The sequence below is a fragment of the Giraffa tippelskirchi genome, chromosome 8, assembly GCF_054371585.1.
Source record: "Giraffa tippelskirchi isolate mGirTip1 chromosome 8, T2T-mGirTip1v1.2.pri, whole genome shotgun sequence".
In the NCBI taxonomy this organism is placed as follows: Eukaryota; Metazoa; Chordata; class Mammalia; order Artiodactyla; family Giraffidae; genus Giraffa; species Giraffa tippelskirchi.
This window is the reverse complement of record NC_137282.1, coordinates 48,965,305-48,982,543: the sequence shown is the minus strand read 5'-3', so window position 1 is coordinate 48,982,543 and position 17,239 is coordinate 48,965,305. Positions and strand designations below refer to the sequence as shown.

Sequence of the window (17,239 nt, the reverse complement as noted above, 5' to 3'; positions counted from 1 at the left end):
TTCCCAGGTGACGCTCGGGACCCAGGAGCTTAGATTCCTGTTTCCTCTCTCCACTGCTTCAGCTAATTATATTCCAGGACCCTCAAGTGATTCCATATGCCATGCCAAGTCTAATGACACCATGTATGATTTTTATTCATTTATCTGAATGCTTCTGTATGTTACCTATCACAACATTTAGTGTGTATTCCTTTATATGTGTAAGAATACACCATAGGCAAAAAGTCTAAATAATTTGCAAACCAACTTTCACTTACATGGAATGTTTTAATTTTTTCTTCTTGGAAATGGAGCGTTAAAGTGCCACTGAAATTAGGTAGTAAGGAAATAGGGCTCATTTATTCCAAACGTTTCCTGAACTGGGAATTGGGTGTTTTGGGTGGAACTCCTTCTGGCAAAACCTGGGTCTTAATGCCACGGAGATCCCTGGATCCAGGCGCACCTTTTATTACTTTCACATGACCCACAAGCACCAGTGAGACTCATGGAGACAGGACTGGGGCCCATGAAGTCATCCAGAATGTTAAACTCCATGAATACCCATCTTGCTATCGAGACAGAAGGATATGTTTGTTGCTGTTGGGCAACGTAAACCCATTAACGAATATTTTCATCTATTGCTGTTTTCTCTCAAACACATGTGCAAGTATAGACACACACACACACACACACACGCACATCTTTCTACTCACTCTTTAGATTTTCCATATCCCTAAGCACTCATATTGCAATAACCATTTCCAAAGATCTTTAGAAGAACTGTCAAACTACCTCCAGAGAAAATACATTATTTTACACTTTCTGGTTTTACTTTTAATCCATACGGATTGGAAATTGAAGCTGAATCATATTTTATAGGAAGTTAACAATGTCGACATCCCATATATAGACAAACTTGAAGGAGGGAATGTGTTATAACCTAAGCTGTCACCTAGCAACTGGGACAAACAGCTGCTTCACCCATCGCACCTATAAATATACTTTGGCCCCGAGCCCTCATCGCCCTGTCATTCTCAGCTGGTGACGAATGGTCTCATGTTGTCTGTTGGTGGTGAACATCTGTTGATGTTAACTCCTGCTGAATTTTTCTTAGAAAGGTCAGTCAGTCTCCAGTTACAGATCTGGACATTTCTTAGTGCGATGTGTTATGACTGTTTTTAATCCTCCAGATCCACGGCGTGTTCCCCTGCGTGCGGGCGTGTTTGTGCGTGAGGGTGTGTAGGCAGAGAAACAAAATAAAACACAGGGATTTGTTTCCCTGCACAAACACTCACAGAATTAGAACCATGACAAAGCAAATAAGATATGTCAACTGGAAGATTAAATAAGTGAACATGAGATTAAGAAATTACATAGCACTCCATGTGAAGCCCTCACTTTCTCAGATCAACAAACCACGTGGACATCTTTCTCCCCAGCCAGGGACCAGGAGGCCCACCTGAATGTTGGCTCTTCCTGCTCTGAGAAGCTGGGCCTCACCTCCCTCTGGGCAACTTGGTGTTTTATTTGGAGCTCTTTCTCTCTTTTTAAACCACACCTCAAAGGAATTAGAGATCAGTCACTTTGTGAAACTGCCCTTCCTTCCCCCTCAGTCTCTGCCCTGCCACTTCCCCTGGGAGCAGAGATCATCAATGTCCAATTCACCAAGACCATCTGGAAGCCTGGCATTTGGTTGCCCATCACATTATTTTTGGAAAAAAAAAAAACACAGAACTTCTTTTGTATTGGGGTATAGATGATTTACAATGCTGTGACAGTTTCAGGTGAACAGTGAAGGGATTCAGTCACACATATACATGTATCCATTCTCCCCCAAACTCCCCACCTCAATCCAGGCTGCCACATAACATTGAACAGAGTTCCTTGTGCTGTACAGTAAGTCCTTGTTGGTCATCCATTTTAAATACAGCAGTGTGTACGTGTCCACCCCAAACTCCCGAATTATCCCTCTCCCCCTTCTTCCCACTCCCCCACCCACCGCAACCATAAGTTCCTTCTCAAAGTCGGTGGGTCTGTTACTGTTTTGTAAGTTCGTTTCTATAGTTTCTTTTTAGATGCCCATCACACTACTTCTTATACGCTTCTAGCTTCTATGAACAGATGCTCATAATAGTTATTTTCCAGCATTTTCAATTTTGTTAATTTTTCAACAAGTAGACTTTTCTAAGCCCAGGGCATGAACAATTTAAATTCCATTACAAGCTCCTAACAAGCTCCTACTTGAGGCCTCCAGGAGAGTCAACACCCTTTCATTTGTGAACACTGAAATCTGCTTTAATAACTACCCCTGAGTAAAGAAAAGGTTTCTACTTTATCCCTGAAGGACAGACAATACCTGTGAACCAGGAAACATTCTCCAAAGAAAACAGAAATTGTTCTTAGGAAGCACGTTTGCTAATTCAGATATAAGCCTTTCTCTGCATTCTGTTTGGGATCCACATTTTCAATGAAGTACCATCCAGGATTTACTATACTTGGAGTCAGAAGAAAATGTCCCCTCCCTGCTTTTTCGTAAAACAAACAAACAAAATCCTTTGGTCTAGTTGCATGAAACCTAGGCTTCTGTGACAATACTGAAGAATGTATTTCTTATGGTACAAAATTTTTCATTAACTGTATAGTTTCTCATTTTGTTTTTTGAGAAACCTTAGCCATAGCACTGGGATGGAACAGGCATATACAATCCAAACAGGCTGAACGATGATCAAGTTCCTCCAAGGGGCATTTTTTTTTTATAAAGGTCAATTAACATCAATTTTGTTTCAAGAATTTGTTGACAGCCTTTGTGTTAAAGGGGTACCTTGGAATATGGCAAACAGGAAGTCAGTGACTATCCGTCATTGAGGTATTTATTTAAAATGCTACACTGCTGGGACTTCCCTGGTGGGCCAGTGGTTAAGAATTCACCTTCCAATGCAAGGGACACATGTTCGGTTCCTGGTCGGGCAACTAAGATCCCATCTGCCACGGGGAAACTAAGCTCAAGCACCATCACAGGAGAAGCCCAAGCACTGTAATAAAGAATATGTCTCACTATGATTATATATATATTTCTTGTCCCTTATATTTCTTCTGATTTTTGCTTTATGTATCTTTGTTTCTTTGTTGTTAGGTATCTAATAGTTTATGATGTCTATCTTCTCCGTGAATTGCATCTTTCATCATTAAAAATACTCATCTTTGTTTCATTTAAAAATAAATAAATTTAAACAAAACAAAGAAGACTCAGCACAGACACACACACACACAAATGCTACACAGTTAAATCATGGGCCCCAGTCTCACCTTAGATTTTTAAAGAATGAACTTCCCGTTTATTTTCTTTTAAAAGTCAGTAAATAATATTGATGACTCCTACAAGAATGTGCCCTTACCCAGAAGATCACTGTTACTAGTCATAGAAAAAATGAGAGTCGCATTATGATGTCTTATTGCTTGCTGAACTGGTCATCAGCCTCCCTCAAAAGCAGATTTTTAACAAAGAGGTACTGTGTGGATATTGCATGTTTTAATAGTGAATGAGTACAAGGCCATATCCAACAGCAGCATGGTGGAAGGTGGGGGTGTGCTTGGCACAAACTAGAAAGGAGTATGTGGTGGGGGAGGAGAGGTGGGCCTGGCACGGGTTACCGAGGGGCCATGTTTTGTCGGGAGAGGGGGTGCAGTGGTTGATGCTGTGGAGCGAAGACAGACTTCAGAAGAAGTTATTTCTCCTAGTGATAGTTTCTTTAGGAAAACAAAAATTCTAAAAAGCAATTAACACAGCCTGTCTGCTTTTAGAGAGTTGTCACAGGAATGTGCTTCCCCTACTTTCTCATACACAGAGCAGAGGTAAGAATCTGGCTGATACAGAGTAGGAGAAATAGCACATAACCTCCCTTCCATGTGGAATCTGAAAAGAAACGATACAGCAGAACTTACCTACAAAACAGAAAGAGATTTGCAGACGGAGAGAACGGACTCAACGGTTGTGAGGGGCCAGGGCTGGGGAAGGACGGGGGGCAGGGATAATTCGGGAGCTTGGGATGGACGCGTACACACTGCTATATTTAAAATGGATAACCAACAAGGACGTACTGTATAGCACAGGGAACTCTGCTCAGTGTTACAGGCCAGTCTGGATGGGAGGGGGGTTTGGAGAAGAATCAGTTCAGTTCAGCCGCTCAGTCGTGTCCAACTCTTGGTGACCCCGTGGACTGCAGCATACCAGGCCTCCCTCTCGAGTCTTCTCCACCACCACATGGAGAAGAACGGTATGTGTATATGTATGGCTGAGTCCTTTTGCTGTTCACTTGAAGTTATCACAACATTGTTAACTGGCTGATCAGCTAGACCCCGATACAAAATAGAAAGTTAAAAAAAAAATAAAAGAATTTGGCTGGTAATGAACTAAAAAGAAGTTACCTTCAGTGTATTTTTCACCACCTTGATAACTGTTATTGTTCATTGTATACCCGAAAAGTGAAGGGGGGTTCCTGCAAACACTTATTTAAAGAGTTCCCCCAACATTTCATTTCCATTCACAATAACAATTTGCTTAGAAAACCTTATTCTTAAAAATTCATATTCCCTTGTGCGATGTAGTTCGATGCAAATAAAGAAGACTGGAATGATCTAGGCTGAACTTTATGCCAGTGAGAGAGGTGTCTGCCATCTCCTCCGTCCTCTTTCATCTTTGCAGACACTCACAGCTGCCTCCAGAATGCAAATTCCTTCCATGGTGTTCAGGAGAACCTAAAGGTTGTCATGAGCAATTTCCGTGTGGGTAAACTGCCAACCCAGTATATTGGAGAACACCTGCTTGCCCAATAGTGTAGCCATTTCTAGGAAGCTACTGACACTGAATCAGATCTCCTAGGAAAGTGTGTGTTCACACCTCCCCAGCTTGCTCGGGCCCCATGTTATTGGCCAAAAAGTTTATTCCAGTTTTTCCATAAGAAATTATGGGAAAAACTTTTTGGCCAGCCCAATATATCCATATCCATTATTCCTCTCCCTCTAGGTCACTGTTTACTGGATTGTCTTGTCAGTAAAATGCTACAGGCCTTCATGTTTTTACACACAGAATGTATTATGATCCCATGTTCTGCTTATACTCTATTGCAGGGGAGCAAAATTTGCCATCCCAAATTGAGGATTATTTTGAGCTGAAAAGAATCAAGGCCCAGAAAACTCAGGAAGAAACTTTGACTTTCCCCCCTAAAATGCCTAAAATAACATAGATAGAGCGCCTGTCTCAGGAACCAAGTGAAAATCAGAGACATTGGCAAAGAATATGACCTGAATACGGTGGGAGGAATTCGGCAGGCGTAGAGGTCAGAGTCCACTCTGTGTCCCATTGCTCTGCAGGCCCAGCCAACCTTCACTTACCAAACTTGCTTTTTTTAAAAATTTATTTGGTTGTGCCAGGTCTTAGCTGCGGCACGTGGGATCTACTTCCCTGATCAGGGATCGAACTTTTGCCCCTTGCACCGGGAGCGTGGTGTCTTAAGCACTGGACCATCAGGGAAGTCCCCAAACGTTTGTTTTTCTAGTTCCATGTCAACTGCCTTCCTGTCTTAAAAGTCCGAAACCACTACTTCCAACATTCCCTGTGCCTTTATCTAAAGACAGTAGTTAAGGTGAAGGTTTTGGCCATTGTGGAGAGTTACTCAGTTCTCCTGAGTGTCTCTCATGTATACACATGCTAATAAACTTCTGTTCGATTTTGTTCTGTTAACCTATCTCACGGCAATTTAATTCTTAGACCGGCCAGAAGTACCTAGAAAGGCTGAGGAAAATTTCTTCCTCCCCAACACTATAATGTAGTTACATGAAATAGACTTGATAAGAGCCTGAGTAAGGTGAAATAGCTCTATGATCAGCCTTAATCGTTTATTTTTTGTTGAGTCCTGCCCCAAGGCCACAGGTGTGAGGCCTTGTACCAAGGCCACAGAAGCGGAGCCCAGAACCAAGGTCATCTCTGAAGCTGACTGAGCCCCTTTGTGACTGTTGCCAAAAGCCCCCTTGATCATCACCAGCAGGTTTCCTGACTCATATTAGGCAAAAATGCCCACCCCGGAAGTCACCCTATGGGGTCCTAACCAATCACCTAATGCCAACCTTCCAGCAGGAACTTTCCTTGTTTTGAAGCTATAAAAATTGGCTACTAACCCTCCAAAAGTGTCGACTCTCCCTGGTCTGTCAGGAGGTTGGCACACTGCATTTGAAGGCAATGGCACCCCACTCCAGTACTCTTGCCTGGAAAATCCCATGGACGGAGGAGCCTGGTGGGCTACAGTCCATGGGGTCGCAAAGAGTCGGACACGACTGAGCGACTGAGCGACTTCACTTTTCCCTTTCATGCACTGGAGAAGGAAATGGCAACCCACTCCAGTGTTCTTGCCTGGAGAATCTCAGGGACTGGGGAGCCTGGTGGGCTGCCGTCTATGGGGTTGCACAGAGTCGGACACGACTGAAGTGACTTAGCAGCAGCAGCAGTATCTCTGCTTTTTGTTTGTAATAAACTCACCCCCTTCTGAAATGCTCTGTGTCTGCAAATTCTTTTCCAACCCACACTCAGATTACCTCAACACTTTTCCCATGTGGAACCATCCAGAACCACAAGGACAAGACTACTGTGACACGGCATGTAATTGGGCCTGTACATTCCCAGGGTTGTCTCCGTCCGGTTAAGTAGATCAGTAAGTGAAAGTGAAAGTCGCTCAGTCGTGTCCAACTCTTTGTGACCCCATGGACTATACAGTCCATGGAATTCTCAGGCCAGAATACTGGAGTGGGTAGCCTTTCCCTTCTCCAGGAGATCTTCCTGACCCAGGAATCAAACCAGGATCTCCTGCATTGCAGATGGATTCTTTACCAGCAGAGCTATCAGAGAAGCCCTAAGTGGATCAGTAAAGTGATGCTAAATATTTCATCCTGAGCTCCTTGTGAGTTCATCATCCTTGGTGAGAGCCTTAAAACTAACAAGTCTTCAGGGAACTAACTGACCACAGCCAAAATAAAACCAATGGAGACAGATGGTCAAAGAAAATCATCTATAATTAAATAGCATGATGACGATTTTAAACAAATATGCACTGAAAGAGAGAGGGAGATCTTCTAATTGTTATCTTGAAAGATATTCTATGTTTAGAATTGTATGTTGATCAGGACTGAGTTTATCATGCACATTCTTTTTTATCTCCTAGCTCATACTACCATGCATTTTCAAGAAACGGAAAAGATGGCTCATCAAAATGTTGGGTTCTAGAAAAGGTAATTGCTTCTACAGACAGATATATGCCTTTGCTTCTCTTGTCATAAACAAAAGCCTATTCCCTTCTAATTTATGTACCTTTTAACAAAACTATTCAGTACTGACATGGTCTGAACAATCCCTGTACATAGTGTAGCCATCAGACACCCCAAACGCTAAGAATATGATTAGGTTCACTTAAAAATTAAGTTTATTTTGAATATATAGCCCGAGAGGCCAGGAATGAATCAACTCCATTATGAAGGGACTCTTTGGAATCATAAGAGGAAATGAAATGAATGTTCTTTTAATGAATTATGCTAAAGAATGCAGGAATATAATAATATACAGATCAGTGGCATAGCAACCCCAGAAGTCACTGGGGTGCCATTCTGACTACTCCACAGGAGGAACTCAGGTTTCTATAAACTAAGGAGCTGGACCAGACTGCATAGTAACTGGTTTTGGATAATATTTAGCCTCCTTTGAAATATCTCAGGGATTCAGAGGGTTCACCATGATGGGCCCCAGGTTGAGTATGGCTGGATTCCATCATCAATGACACCTTCTGCTCAAGGATTTTATAATCCATTCACATGTTTACCTGAACTCAGGAAAACTCTATATATGTCCTCTACTTTCATGAAATAAATGTTTATTTTCTCCTATAAAGAGTCGATTTAGAAACTGACATTAACTTTAGAGAGGACTGTTTAAAGCCGACAACATCCCTTAACACACCCCTGGTGATACTGATAGGAAAAAGAACCTCCGCCGCCCTTAGCTATCAGTGACTCGTCAAGTACTGAAGTCAAAGTGTCAGATCTTGGGCCAAGAGAGGTTGCCAGCAAACAGACCTCCTAATAAGCTGTGAGGGCCCCATCTGCTTCCATTCTCTGAGGCCATGAGGATATTAAAGATGTAAACTGTCAATATCTGTGGTCCTAGGATGGAGAAACCTAAAACCATATAAGGAATTTCATGAGTTGGAGCAAACTCCAGGAGATAGGGAAAGACAGGGAAGGCTGGCGTGTTGCAGTCCACGGGGTCGCAGAGTCAGACTCACAAGGAAGGTTCATCTTTCCTTTACCGATTTCCGGGCCAGGCCCTGGGGACTGCAAGGCCAGAGCAGACGCCCTGCCCAGCCAGCCCACCCTCTGCAGGCTCAGTCAGCTGGGCCCTGGAGGTGGCCCCAAGGCTCCAACCTTCACTGGTTTGTTATCTTTCTTTTCCAAACATGTGAGTCGAAATTCTGTGTCTGGTCAAAGCAGGACCTCTGATTTCACTGGAAACATTGAGCAGAAGATCGCAGAGATGAGGGTCAGAAGGCAAAGGCAAATTTGCCAGAAGCAATGGGTACTCCTTACTGTCAGGGCCTAATTACCTGGGAGTGATTAAACTTCCTATCCCAGATTTTCATCGTGGGTATTAAAAGAGCAAACACAGCCCATCTTTATCTGTTGCAAACCATGGTCACTTTTAAGCTGCCTTTTCAGTATTAGATAACTTCCCTATTCCAGTTGTTGTTATTGTTTAGTTCCTAAGTCATGTCCAACTCTGCAGCCTCATGGACTCAGGCTCCTCTGTCCATGGGATTTTCCAGGCAGTAACACTGGAGTGGGTTGCCATTTCCTTCTCCAGGGGATCTTCCTGGACCTGGAAGGCAGGCAGATTCTTTCCACTGAGCCACCAGGGAAGCCCTATCTGGGCTCGTGTAGATGATTAATTCTCAGCCATGCTAATGAGAAGTTGGTATGAATATCCTTAGGCTCAGGGTAGAACTTGAATGCTGACTGGAGACTGCAAACGAAGCAGTACACTCATGGGTCAGTCAGCTCAATCCAGTAAACATTAATGTTTGCATATATGCTGTGGGAATTATAAATGTGCCAGTTGAGTTAGGGCTTGGAACAAGACTGTTCTGGCTTAAAACACATCCCAGTGAATTACCCATAATTTCTTGTTTCATTTATTTACAGAGGAACAAGAATTTAATAAGTCAAACAACCCACAAATGGGATCATTCTCAATTTTTATGCTTATTTCCCACCAACCTTTTTAGTTGTTTGTCCACTTTTTTCAAAAAAGTATTATTACTTTGTAACTGGCCCTGACTGATTCTAATACATTTAACTTAATTTTCATAAACAGCTGTATGTATTAAGATATAAGTTTGCCTGTTGTGTCAAATGTCAAAATGACAGAGGTTTAAACAAGACAGCATTTCTTTTTTTCCCTCAGGGACAGCAGAGCACAGTGGTCCAGGGCTGACACGAGATCTCTGTAATGTTGAATACCCAGGTTCTTTCCATCTTGTTGCTCCATGTTCTCAATATCACATAGCCATCCCATGGTCTACGGGATGGAAGCAAAGGCACCCCTTCTCCCTTTGAAGTCACGACCTGTAAGTTGTATTTGAAGCTTCCACCCACCTCCCATTGGCTGGAATGTAGTCACATGGCCATGTCTGGCTGCAAGGGAGCCTAGGAAATGTAATTCAATTGCTGGTGGCCATCTTCCAGCTGGAACTTGAGATCCTTATTACCAAAGGAAAGGAAGTCAAGGATTTGGGGGTATCCAGTAGACTCTCCCACAACGATACTCCTTTTGATCTCTTACCTCATCAGTTTATTATAATTTATAATTAAAATTATGCGATTACAGTAGTGACAACAATAGCCATTAAGGGATTTGAGAATGAACACACGACTCAGAATGCAGACAAACAGTGGGAGCTGTTATACCCTAGAGTAGAGGAGACAAACGTGTCCTGGAAAGGGCCATAGAGCAAATATTTGGGCCCTGCTGGCCAGTCTGTATACACAACTCTGCTTTCACAGCATGAGGGCAACCACAGACAACGCGAAAACAGAAAAGCATGGTGTGTCCCAGTAAAATTTGATTTATAAAAAGAGGCTGCCGGTGGATTTGGCCTCAGGGCTTCACTGAACTTCTGGGTACTGTGGTGACAGGGATCACTGATTAGCCCAGCAAGCCAACCAGGAACCATTCAAAGGGCTTCTAGTCCAAGGACACCTTCCACTTATTGTGCACGTACCAAATTCGAGGAACTACATTCTTGTTGTCACTAAATCGTGCCTGACTCTTTGCGACCCCATGGACTGTGGCCCACCAGGCTCTTCTGTCCATGGAATTCTCCAGGCAAGAATGCTGAAGTGGGCTGCCCTTTCCTCCTCCAGGGATCTTCCCAACCCAGGGATCGAACCCCCATCTCTTGCCTCTTCTGCATTGGGAGGCAGGTTCTTTACCTCTGAGCCACCAGGGAAGTCCAGGAACTATGTTAGGAGCTTGATAACATTTTCTCTAATCCTCACAACCATCTGACAAGGTGGACTAAATGCTCCCATTTTCCAGATGAGAAGGGGGACACAACCAAGAAGCGGCAGCACCCAGGATCCAAACCGAGTCTTTCCAGCTCCAACCCACCAGCTTCTCAAGCCTGTGGTTACCAAAACAGTCCTTTTGTTAATGAAATATAAGCACACAGTTTGTCCTATTACTGGTTGAAGCTGTTGAATGCCAGATTTGACCTGTCAAGTATTACAGTGAGAAAAATTTCCTCTGATCTTAAAATAGTCCTTGCCCCAGAAGTTTATCCAGATTTTAGCAAAAGGCATCTAACCTTCAGACTTTTCCCTGGGTGAAGCTGCTAAGCTTCAGAACACTGGTATCTAATGGAGGGGAAAAGTCAAGGTGCTATAAATATCACTGAAAACTTTTAGGGTATTTCAAAGTTTATCTAAATAAACAAAGATTAGACCCCACCCCCTCCAACTCCACCCCCGACTCCTCATCCTGGTGCAGTGGGCTTCACACACGTAACCATTCTACCCTCCCCAAGTACAGCAGACCATGCTAATTTGTCATCATACTCTTTCTGGAATCTTCCCAATGAGGCCTCACAATCCCGTCAGAGCTCCAGGCACCATTTCCAGTTTACAAGAGTTGGCATCAGAGAATGAAGTCATTTGCCACCAAACCCTCAACACTTACGGAACAAACCGCCTCCTATTTTCCCCTCTGCAGTGCCCAAAAAAGGGATTATCTGTTTCTTCCTTTATTGTCGCTGCCAATGTCTATCGTATCTTAGTTTACCGAGCAAATCTCTTCTTGTTTCAGCAAGCAAGTCGATTAAGTCTAGGTTTATAATCTATTGATGTGTGTATTCCTACGTATCAGGTCTTCCTTCATACAAACAAACATACTTCTAAAAGGAAGTTTTCAAAGTATTACAAAGTGGGGAAACTATGACTATTTAGAATTCATATCCACTTTAATCGGCTTCCCTGGTGGCTCAGAGGTTTAAGTGTCTGCCTCCAATGCGGGAGGCCTGGGTTCGATCCCTGGGTCAGGAAGATCCCCTGGAGAAGGAAATGGCAACCCATTCCAGTATTCTTGCCTGGAAAATCCCATGGACGGAGGAGCCTGGTAAGCTATAGTCCATGGGGTCGCAAAGAGTCAGACACAACTGAGCAACTTCACTTTCACTTTTTTTCACAAGTTACCCCAGAAACACTGAGTTAATTTCTTAGAGAAGAGAGCCATGTTTAAACATACATATGCCACATAACGGGCTTCCCTGGTAGCTCATATGCCAGGAGCTACAATGCAGGAGACCTGGGTTCAACTCCTGGGTCGGGAAGATCCCCTGGAGAAGGGAATGCAACCCACTCCAATATTCTTGCCTGGAGAATCCCATGGACAGAGGAGCCTGGAGGGTTATAGTCCATGGGGTTGCAAAGGGTTGGATATGACTGAGAGACTAACAACAACAATCACAACCTCTTCTCTGAGGACGGAGTCTATAGGCATGATTTCTACAGGCATAATGTGAAAACGCTCTCCTGACAGATAGGCTTGTTTTTTTTTAAAAAATAAAACACTTGCTTCGAGTTCAACTAAAACACCAACCAGGAGATGTTCCTTCCTGAGTCATGGCATAATATTGGTGCATGGCTGCTAGTTCAGTTTACAGCAAGCAAAGAGGCTGCATCTCACTGGTCGTTACAAGCTGATGCCTCTGATGCACCACCACAAGTGGGCGTCTGCCCAGCTCTGGGGAGCCAGTCTCCACCCTGGAAACACAGCAACCCGTCATGAATCAGAGTTATGGAGAAGAGGAGGCATGTGGGGGCCTCAGCCCCTCTCTCACCTCGTCCCGTATCTCCCCTTCCAAGGAAGACCATGCGGGCTGATGACCCCTCTCCAGATGCTGCTGAATCCTCAGAGCAGCATCTTTAATAGCCCTCCGTGGCGCTGTGCCAGTGGGTGACAATCACACCCAGGGCAGGGTGGCCCTGCAGAAATGAGGCTGTGGTGTGGGGGGTGCGAGTGGGGGAGTGTGTCCTGCCTGGAAGATTCAGGGAAGCCTCCTTCTAAGGGTCCCACATGTGTCCTCCTGAGCACTGAGCTTCTGTGAGCCTTCCAGGAACAGTCAGGACACTCCCTACCCCACTGTTTCCCAGCGTCTGCAACGGGACAGTGTGGGACCTAGATGTACTGCCATGCACTGCTACATCCAGGCTTTTGGCAGTTTGGGATGAAGAGGTGGTGAGTACCATGAGTGAGAAGGTAGTTCCTGGGTTGAAGGCACCAGGGAAAAGAGATTAGAGACAGAATGGATGCCAGAGAGGATGAGAGAGAAATTAGAAAAAAAAAACAGGGAGGAACGGCTCAGGTAGAATCGTCCTAACTGATCATCTCACTCACAAAACATGGGATGAGATGAGGTCACTCTGGCTGAAGAACCGGAAGCCAGGACTCCCCCAGGAGGTCACTTCTATTTTCCTATTCAGAGTTCACCGGTGGTTTCACAAGAACAGCCGGAGAAACATCAACAGAGTTTTAACTCACTTCTGCCTGAAGTTCTTTCCTCTGACTTTCGGTGGGTTCTTATTATACACTCTTACTAGGCTGTGATGTGGCCAACCGGCCCCAGAAACCAACTGAAACTCCTTGATTTTATTTGAAAGAGCAATGTGATTGCTGAAGAAAACTTCTAATTTTCAAAGCAACCTTCCTTTAAAAGACTGCAAGTGGATGCCGTATTTTCTCAAACACAAAACTGAGGCACTGAATTTCTTTCCCCTTAACTTCAACCTATAACTGACCTTCTTCAGTACTGAATCCTTTTTGTCCCCTTGTCTAAAGTTTAATACTAGGTGAGTGGGACACTTCATTCTCTGTTTCTTTATACATGGTACTGTTGTTGTTCTGTCGCTAAGTTGTGTCCGACTCTTTGCGACTCCATGAACTGCAGCACGCCAGGCTTCCCTGTCCTGTGCTATCTCCCGGAGTTTGTTCAAACTCATGTCCACTGAGTCGGTGATGCCATCCAACCATCTCGTCCTCTGTCATCCCCTTCTCCTCCTGCCCTCAACCCTTCAGAGCATCTTCGTGTGTGGCAGAGACTGTTACCTTGGTAATTACTTTATCTCACTCTGGTCCAGAAAGGATTTGAGGTCGGTTATAAAAGTACATAGTGAACGAGGCATAAATAAACAGCTCAGGGAACAGAGCCTGCTAGTCCACAGGCTGTATTTGTACAAAACGGTACACCTTTTCCAGAAGATGAAGCGTCACTCCAGGACACTCGGCTTGTGGGTGGAGCCCAGGATGGACGTCAGTGGCCCCCGCCTCCACTGACTCTCTCAGTTGGGTACCTTGAACACAACCCCTGCAGCCATGGGGCCTGTGGCCCTACAAAGGAACAAGACTAAAACGCCCAACAAGAGAGGAAATAGAAGAGCCCAAGGGAAGAAAAGAGTACAGAAGTACATTTGGAGGGTCCCACATACCATCTACAAGTGAGCTGTGATTTACCCCCAAATAGTTAAATCAGAGATGGAAGTATGATCGTTTAGGAGAATTATGGTGCCCGCAAGATTAAAGCTAACCACTTAGACCAGTGAGCTTGTCTGGTGGCTCAGACCGTAAAGAATCTGCCTGCAGCGCAGGAGGCCTGGGTTCAATCCCTGGAAGATAACCTGGAGGAGGGCATGGCAACCCACTCCAGTATTCTTGCCTGGAGAATCCCATGAACAAAGGAACCTGGTGGGCTACAGTCCGGGATAGCAAAGAGTCGGACACAACTGAGCGACTCACACACATACACTCAGACAAGGGACAACATGTGCATTGAACTCCCTCTGGTGGGCACTCAGTTCTCTGCTGGGTGCACTGGGCAGACATCCTTGTTCCCCTAGGAAAGAGTAAGTACTTTGACTCAACACAGGTCACTGGCATGACCCACTTGCTCACCTGGGTTACATCAATCCCAGGAAGAATCAAAACAATGTGAACTGAACACACACACCCCATTGTGGCCCTTTCCAAACCGACCATCTGGACCAAGCCAAACAGGAATGGGTCAATTCTGTACACATCAGTGGTTGAGTCCACCATCTAGAGAGTGGATGGATTACACACATTGAACACCCTCTGCACGTATCACGACCAGCAACCAGGATATTCACAAGGATTAAATCACAGATGGTTGAGGTGTTTTCACTCAAAAATGACCTATTCTATATTGCTTAAGGAAGTATATAACCTATGTAAGTATGATTATCATTAATTATTTCTTGAGGGCTTACAATGAGCCACTTAACTAAGCTAAATATTGAATGTGGATTACCATATGTCATCTATAAGACAAACTTATAAAGGAAGTACTGTTATCCCCATTTTATCGACAACAAAATGAAATTCAAAGATGCCACTCAGCTAGTCATTGGTGAAGCTAGGATCTGCAGCCAGAACTGGAAACAGCTTTGCATCACTGCACAGACCATGTCTGCACTCGACAGAAGAGTTAAAATAGTTAAGTGTTTATGTGTAAAAATGTGAGCATCAACGAACTAAGAAGTTATTCTACATAAAAAAGTCACCAAGAGAGCAGACCATTGGATCATTCCTCTCTTAGGAAGACATGTCACTAGCCTGCAATTTTTTTTTAAAAGCTGAAGAGGGAGCCAGACTGTAATTTTTACCATCGATATCCTTTCAAGTGACAATTGATAACATTTTACAAAAATCAATAGTAAGTAAACAAGTGTTCCCTGTCTACAAGTTTTAAAATAAAGCCCCCCAAATTCACTGACATTCTTCCCAAGGAAAAATGGGGTTCATGTCCTCTCCCTTCAAACTGGGATTGACTGCTTGACCAGCAGGACATGGTGGGAATGATACTTGGACAGTTTCTGGAACCAGGCCTTAGGAAATGGGCAGCTCAGACTTCTTACCCTTGGATCTAATCATTCCCCTAATGAGAAAAATTAAAGTGGTATACCTCACTCCCATTTATATATGACAAAATAATCTTGAATAACAGAGTAATATTAATAAATGGGAGAAATACAAAGGCGAGAGTATTTTGAGGAATTAAAAAACGTTCCCCAAATCTTGTATGCCATTGAGAAGTGCTTAGAAGAGGAAGAAGCAACATACAAAATTGTGTGTAAAATACATAATGATTGTAACTTTGCCAAGAAAATTTGTCCAAGGAAGTACTAGAAAAGACAGAATATAACAATCCCTTTTTTTTTTAGGGTAGTAAGATTATGATGGATCTTTTCTTTTTTACATTCATTTTTGTCTAATATGATTTTGGTTTCCCCAAATGAAAGTCATAACATCTTTAGTGGGAAAACCTTGTGTGTGAGTCTTGTTCCTCACGTGTGCCTTCTATGGGAATCAGATTTCTCCAGTGAGGAGACACCGAGTGGCTCCAGACACAGATTTGCACATGAAGAGACAAAAAGTTGGGAGTAAGGGCGGCCTGAGCAAGTGGACAGTCCCTCTGTCAGGGACAGCTTCTCTCAGTAGCCTGGGGACAGACCTCTCGGTGGTCCGCCACACAACAGCTGCAGCCCTCCTCTGGTAATGGAAACCAAAGCCACCTTCGTCACATTTTAAAGATTGCAGAGAATGAGTTACCCTGTGTTGATAAAACAGAAATGAGTTTCAACAGGGCTTGACTACCAGAAGCTTACTGGGGAGCTGTGAGGGTTTGGGAAGTTAACCGTTTGTTAAGTGGTGATTAAAGGTATCTCCCACTAAACACACTCTCTTGCAACAAGGATAGATCACACTGTTCTCCAAGCTCTTAATCAGTTTCAAATATTAGCCCAGCTGGGTCAAAGCAGGATTTCGAAAATGGTAAACATTGTCTATGCCTGAGAGATATTTTCCACGACCGCATCAAAGGGTGGAAGAAAAATAAATCATTCATTCCTTTGACAAAGCTTTCCTGAATGTCTAGTATGCCCTGAGGATACATAAATGAAGATGGAGCAGTTATTAACAGAATTAAAGGCTGACTCTTGCACCAGTGACTACTAGGGAAGGCTGACTCGGGCTTCCCTCATAGCTCAGTTGGTAAAGAATCCACCTGCAATGCAGGAGACCCCAGTTCCATTTCTGGGTTGGGAAGATCCCCTGGAGAAGGGATAGGCTACCCACTCCAGTATTCTTGGGCTCCCCTGGTGGCTCAGCTGGTAAAGAATCTGCCTGCAATGTGGGAGACCCGGGTTTGATCCCTGGGTTGGGAAGATCCCCTGGAGAAGGGAAAGGCTTCCCACTCCAGTATTCTGGCCTGGAGAACTCCATGGACTGTGTAGTCCATGGGATCGCAAGGAGTAGGACACAACTGAGTGACTTTCACTCACTTCATTTGCACCACTTGTGCGCTGCGGCTGACCCTTGCAGGTTTGCAAGAACCGGGTTTTCCAGTCTCTTTTGAACCCCACTTTCACTGACTGCATGTGGGTGGTTTGAAATTGACCACAGTGGTTGTATTTACACCACAGGAATCAACCAATGCTAAAGAACAGAGAGCCGGTTGTTGAACGTTTACCAACACACCATTGACTACAAGGCCCAATGAGGGGTTCCTATATACCTCCCTCTCTCACCTCCAGCCACCCTTCTTCTTTCTCCTAGTGTGCTGACCACACTGGCCTTTCTAAGTGTCCAGCCCAT

General features: G+C 44.1%; 1 protein-coding gene and 1 long non-coding RNA gene across 4 annotated transcripts in view; both read right to left on the bottom strand.

The window, feature by feature from the left end:
* Positions 1-17,239, bottom strand: part of RETREG1 (reticulophagy regulator 1) — a 156,299-nt gene that overhangs the window by 24,840 nt on the left and 114,220 nt on the right. The window lies entirely within an intron of this gene.
* On the bottom strand, positions 9,461-14,294 carry LOC145517038 (uncharacterized). Its single transcript, XR_014061947.1, has 2 exons — positions 11,725-14,294; positions 9,461-10,508 (listed from the first exon to the last, which is right to left on the bottom strand). It is a non-coding gene; the product is annotated as an uncharacterized LOC145517038 (long non-coding RNA).